Raw genomic sequence first — 6,142 nt, 5'->3', positions numbered from 1 at the left:
ACCACTGACCTCAGGTTTTTGAGAAGAGAAGGACAGAGAAGGAAGACAATCAAGGGGAAAGAAGAGAACAGGAAATATTGGATGAACAGGCAACATACCTTCAGTTACACTGGTGACATGGTTAAGTGGTATAGCCATATGTCCAAAATACAGATTCAACAACACTGAAAATGTTAGTGCAAACACTGGAACTTTTAAATGTGACTGTCAAGTTGACAGGCAGAGGTATGGGTCAGGGATGGGGATGGAGAGGGAACTACAGAACACTTGGGGAGGAAAGTTGACACTGGTAATAAGATTTGTGTTGAAATATATGCCTAGAACTCAACCATCAATAACTTTGTAAATCACAGTTCCTTAATTAAATCATCATCATCATCATCATCATCATCATCATCATCATCATCATCATCATCATCATCATCATCATCCCATTAATCGTAGAATTTCTCCAGCGATCTCTCCATTCGTCTAAGCCCTGAGATTTTAGAAGCCTCTCTCTACTCATCCTTCCAACGATGCCATACTGGAGGCTCTTTCAGGGTCAGAGGAATGAGACCCAGCTTGTTACTGGTTTTGGCATATTATTACACCATGGGGACCTTGCCAGTCTCTTCCATGTGGGCAGGAAACATCCAGTAGTTTGCCAGGTTCTCCCAGAGGGAGAAGTAGGCTATAAGATATACTACTTTCGGAGGCTGGCTTTTAAGTCTCTGGATGCTGGCCTTGACCAAATTACATGGCACCGGGGTCAGTCCCTGGGTATGACCACCTATCTACTGGGAAATGAGAAATCTGGGCAGAGGAGGCCCAGTCCCCATCCGAGCAGCCTTGGAGGTCTCAGCCCGGGGTTCCACACACCTGGGTTCCTCTGTTGGTTCCTTCATGCCTGTGGTTCGTCCCAATGTGTGGAGAGGGGTCTTGAGCATAGCCGTGGCTAGGCTCCGGAGGTCTTCGGCTGCCGGGAGCTCTGCTATGGGTGGGGAGGGAAGCTGGAGCCCATCCCCTCCGAGGAGGCCGCAGAGAAGACAGCCAGGCGCGCGGGCAAGAGACTCTCTGCATCGCTCTCTGGAGGCTGGCTTTTAAGTCTCTGGATGCTGCCCGTTGACAGGATTACATGGTGCCGGAGGTAGTCCCTGGGTGTGACCTCCTAGCTACTGGGAAATGGGAAATCTGGGCAGAAGAGGCCCAGTCCCGATCTGAGCAGCCTTGGAGGTCTCAGCCCCTGGTCCCACACGCCTTAATTAAATAAGAATTATATTGGGCTGGAGCGATAGCACAGAAGGTAGGGCATTTGCCTTGCACACAGTAGACCTGGGTTCAATTTCCCAGCATCCCATATGGTCCCCTGAGCACTGCCAAGAGTAATCCTGAGTGCAGAGCCAGGAGTAACCTATTACCCCTGTGCATCACTGGGTGTGACCCAAAAAGAAATAAATAATTCCATAAAAAAGACACAACTCATAAAGTCTGAAGATAATTTTATCACACAAAAACTTACAATAGAGATGTGGCTGATATTTGTACCTAGAGTATAAAAGTCAAAGATATTGTTAAACATAGTACATAGGAAAGAACACATAGCAATTCTCCAACCCTAAATGACAGTGGTGGTGTGGAAAAAATAACACTCTTTACATTCTCCTCAGTATGACTATCTCAGTAGTCTTAAGAACTAATTAATACATTTCTGAATCTCTTTAGATGCTTCATGTCAAATTACTCCAAATTCCTCTTCCTTTCATGAATTTCTGTCTCCTTTCTTTTTCTCTCTATTTAGTCCCTGTCTTATTTTACCTTGACTTTCAGTTATCAATGTCTACAATTGCACTCTGATATAAAACTACTTCTGGTAGGAAATATTTATTTCAGGTAAGTTAAGTGAAGCAGGGAGTAGAGAGATAGCATATTCAAGAGTAGTCTACCTCTTTACTCACCTTTATCAACCTGAAAGTGTGGGAAATATTTAGGACTAATAAAAGTCCTAAATCTTTATAATTAGCACCAGTACTGTGCAGACTTTGCATCTCAGTAGGATGATGTGTCTTCAAACTGCACCTGTGTTCTCTTTGATCTTCATGGCATGGGAGTTAATCCCCAACATGCAAGAATTTTCATGAGAACTTCTGACCTCAAATTGGGACAACAAGTTACTCTTCACAGAACAAGAAAATTCAGTCCCAGCTTCTGGACCCAGTTTGTATCTACCTTTCCAGAAAAGAATTTTAGGAAGAAGATGAATAGAGAAGGAAGATATGTTTATTTATGGAATATGAGTGCAGAGGAGACTTTTGTGCTACATTTAGTGGCTAGTTCAGAGTAGAGAGCACACTGAATAAATTTGGGATGGGTTATATATGAATATTTTTTTCTGATAGATTCTGCCTGGAGTTTATAGCATAATAGGGATTAATTGGGAATTTTCATGAAAAAAAAAAAGCTTTGAACTTCTGGTGGTCCATTTTATGCTCATAATAATCTTTGCCCTTGCAGTTTTGTTTCCTCTCCTCCCAAAGATCCCAGTGGATGCTTTGGGCCTAGAATTCTGTATCCCCACGGCTTTTGGTATCTCACATGGAAAGGTACCTTCATGATCCAAGGCACTGATAATTTTGGACTGGTGTGGTTTTCAGACAATGTTTTTCTCATTATGTTTTACTGTCCCTCCACCTCTCTACCTGCAACATTTGAATATATATTCTGATATGTATGTTCTGTTTTGTATTTTTATCTTAGGCAGAAAACACTCTGCTTTCATATTCCAGAGTCTCAGATTAGTCTATTCCTGTAATAAACTGCATGCAGCAGTAGAATTAAAAATATTATTAAAATCTAAGTTTCCATAGAATTCAAGATATTACATTTCACTGTGAAAGAAGGGGAAGAGTCAGAGGAAGAATTACCTCATGCTAATTTAATCATATTGTATTGGGCTTTTAGTATACAACATTGTTCATTGTTTTATTTAGGTCATAGGCTTTTTCTTATTTTTAACTATTTTATTTTCTTTTTATCTTATTGTTTTGCTTTTTGGGTCTCACTCAGAAATGCTCAGGGATTACACGTGGCTCTGCACTCCAGAATTATTCCCAATGGTTCTCAGGGGATCATATGGGATGCCAGAGATTGAAGTTTGGTTGGCTGCATGCAAAGCAAACACCTACTGTCTGTACTATTACTCAGGACCCCTGGAATAGTAGATTCAATAAAATATTTCTCAAACGCTTACTATTGATAATGCTTTGTATTGTGTATACTATCTAAGCAAGCTATAAAAATTACTTTCAAGAACATGTTTGCTTAAAGAGAGAAGTTACCTTGGTGTTTTATTTTTTACATTTATTGAGAGTGTATCTATTATCTCCATATGGGAAAAACCTCAAGAGAGAAATCTGAAGTTTTCTTGAGACAAATGAATTTCTGAAAAGACACAGATTCTGTACTGCCTATTTCCAATTTTACTTGTAGAATTTAGGCTTAAAGGGAAACTGGAAATCTCCCAATTTTACTCACCTTTCTCCAAATGAACTCTGAAACAAAATCTCTGCAGCTAAAGTATCTCTGAAACAAAAGTTACCTCAGTCCTAAATAAATTTCCCATCTCCAAATCTAAGAGCTCAAACTACTACTCTTCAGAAAAAAAAGAAAAAATATGAGAATGTTTATACCGACTAGGTTTATAATTAAAAACTCCTGCTATACTTACTTGGCAAGGCAGATAGCACTGTTATGAAGGTAGTTTTCCCAGTGTTCAGCTTATCCTATGCACTCTAGATGTGCTGACCCCTGTGATTTCTCCAAATGTTGGAAACTTGACTGCATAATTTATGTTAGTGGGGGAATGCATTCGTGCTCTCCGCTGAGGGAAAAATAAGGTTCTACTTATATTTTGCTATAATATCCTGATATTTGGAGAGAAAAAGAGAAAGGCTATGTATGTCATACTCTCTTGACCTCAGGCAAAAAACACATTGTAATTCCTTGTAAGTGTAGTTTAGCTGTTTCTAGTGGAATTGTTCATTAACTTTACTTTTTTTTTTTCTTTTTGGGTCACACCCGGCGATGCACAGGGGTTACTCCTGGCTCTGCACTCAGGAATTACCACTGGCGGTGCTCAGGGGAACCATATGGGATGCTGGGAATCGAACCCGGGTTGGCCGTGTGCAAGGCAAACGCCCTCCCCGCTGTGCTATCGCTCCAGCCCCTAACTTTACTTTTTGTGCTGACACACATAGTTTAAATTATTTACATATTTTCACGTTTTATTAACGTTACTTTTTGTATAGTTATAACCTTTTAAAGGTGGGATTAAAGGACCTCAGTGATAGTACAGTGGGTCAGGTGCTTGACTCTGCCAACTCTTTTTTGTCCTCATTATCCCCTGAGCACAGAGTCAGGACTAAGCCTTGAGAAACAGGTGTGGCCTCAAATCAAAACAAAACAAAACAAATCCTATATAAGAGGTGTGATTGAGGTAGCATTGGTTTATTACATTACTTAAGTTATAGGTGTACATCTTTATAAATCAACAGCATATGTACTACATTAACTGCCTCAAATTTTACAATTAATGCTTCCTTGGCCAAGCATAAAAATATTATACATTTTCTGTATTTTATATAATAAAACAGATTTTAGTTCTTCATACATTAATTTCATAATTTGCTTTTTCAGTCAAGTTTCTTTTTAAGATCCCTAGTAACTTATATGAGAAGTAAGAATGGTAAAATTATGAAGAGAATAACAGGTTATTGCATGATCAGATTACTCTCACACTGGGTAATAACTAAGTATTAAGTAAAATACACGAGACACAGTGTAATTGTTCAAAGAGTTAGAAGAAATTTTACCTTGGTTGGTCATTAAAGGATTCAAGAAGAGGGAAGAGGGAAGCTACAAATTGGGATTTGAAACATGGGTGGAAAAATCAATAAAACAGAGTTGTGAACAAGAATATATATGAAAAGGAGTCTTTGGGCTTAAGTAAAAGTATCCATCTAAAATCATAGTATAACTGAATCCGGATGTAGTAGAATCAGGCTGTAGTAGTCAGAATTTAGAGTAGTTGTATTTAATCTTCTTAGTACTTTGAAATAAAATTTCTAAGTGGAATGATGGATATCAGTCAGTAAGAGAAACATAAAGTAAAAAATTTAACTTTAAAGCATGTGTGTGGCAAGAAAATCTATTGTGAAGAAGCTGTTATTTCTATAAATAAAAACCTCTTCCTCAATAGATAAAGTTATTCAACCCTTCACACATAGCATTATTGTACAAATCTTATATATTTTGAAAACTGTGAAAAATCAGTATATGACTTTGGAAATAATAATAAAGGTGATATTCATTCACTCATTCATCAATAAAACAGATATCTCTGGAGCAACTGATATATGACAGGTATTTTGCTAGCTGCCAGAGACAAACGTGAGTAAAAAGTCTGAATTGTGACCCAGGGTTTATGGTATAATGAAAATACAAAAATTGAATATACCAACACATTATTGTTTCAGGTTCAACTATATTAAACTGCAATAGAGAAGTAAGGGGGGATTAGACTTTGTATTTTTTCTACCATATTCACAAATCAGAATCATAATTAGAGCCAATACTTATTAAGTCTTCAAGAAAACATTTCCTTAAGAATTGTTTATTAAACTGAACTTTGCCAATGTATATATAACACTGTAAGTTGAGGAAATGTAGTACGATATGAACTTTTCACATCAAGTGAACAAGCCAACATAGTAAAAGTGCCACAAAGTTTTCACCTCTTTCCTTTTCCTTTAGAGAAGATTGATAAGTCACTAAGCTTCTTGTGGAGTCGAGAATCTGCAGGTTTATAGACCTAAGGATAACTTATAATTATCATTGATAAAGAATAATATAGTCTAAAACATATTTAATATGACTGATAATACAAATTATAAAGACTTTGATTCAGCACAATGTATAATTACTGTGCACAGTTATGTGCAGCAAATATTGTAGCAATCTCTTGGTCTTACAAAAGAAATAATCCTGTGTTGATAAGTCACTGTAATTGATTTTAGAGTGGGAGTTCTCATAATTTGGTTCCTAGAAAAAATTAATAAAATTTAAGCTAATTATATATACAAATTTTGATTGCAAGAGAAAAATC

The 6,142-nt window shown here is 37.5% G+C and overlaps 1 non-coding gene across 1 annotated transcript; it reads left to right on the top strand.

Moving 5' to 3' along the window:
- The first annotated feature begins 3,698 nt into the window (after positions 1-3,698).
- LOC129400260 (U1 spliceosomal RNA) lies at positions 3,699-3,862 on the top strand. Its single transcript, XR_008627568.1, has one exon. It is a non-coding gene; the product is annotated as a U1 spliceosomal RNA (small nuclear RNA).
- The last annotated feature ends 2,280 nt before the right edge of the window (positions 3,863-6,142 follow it).

The sequence above is a fragment of the Sorex araneus genome, chromosome X (assembly GCF_027595985.1).
Source record: "Sorex araneus isolate mSorAra2 chromosome X, mSorAra2.pri, whole genome shotgun sequence".
Taxonomy (NCBI): Eukaryota; Metazoa; Chordata; class Mammalia; order Eulipotyphla; family Soricidae; genus Sorex; species Sorex araneus.
Note: the sequence above shows the minus strand (reverse complement) of the source record. Positions and strands in the feature narration are given on the sequence as shown.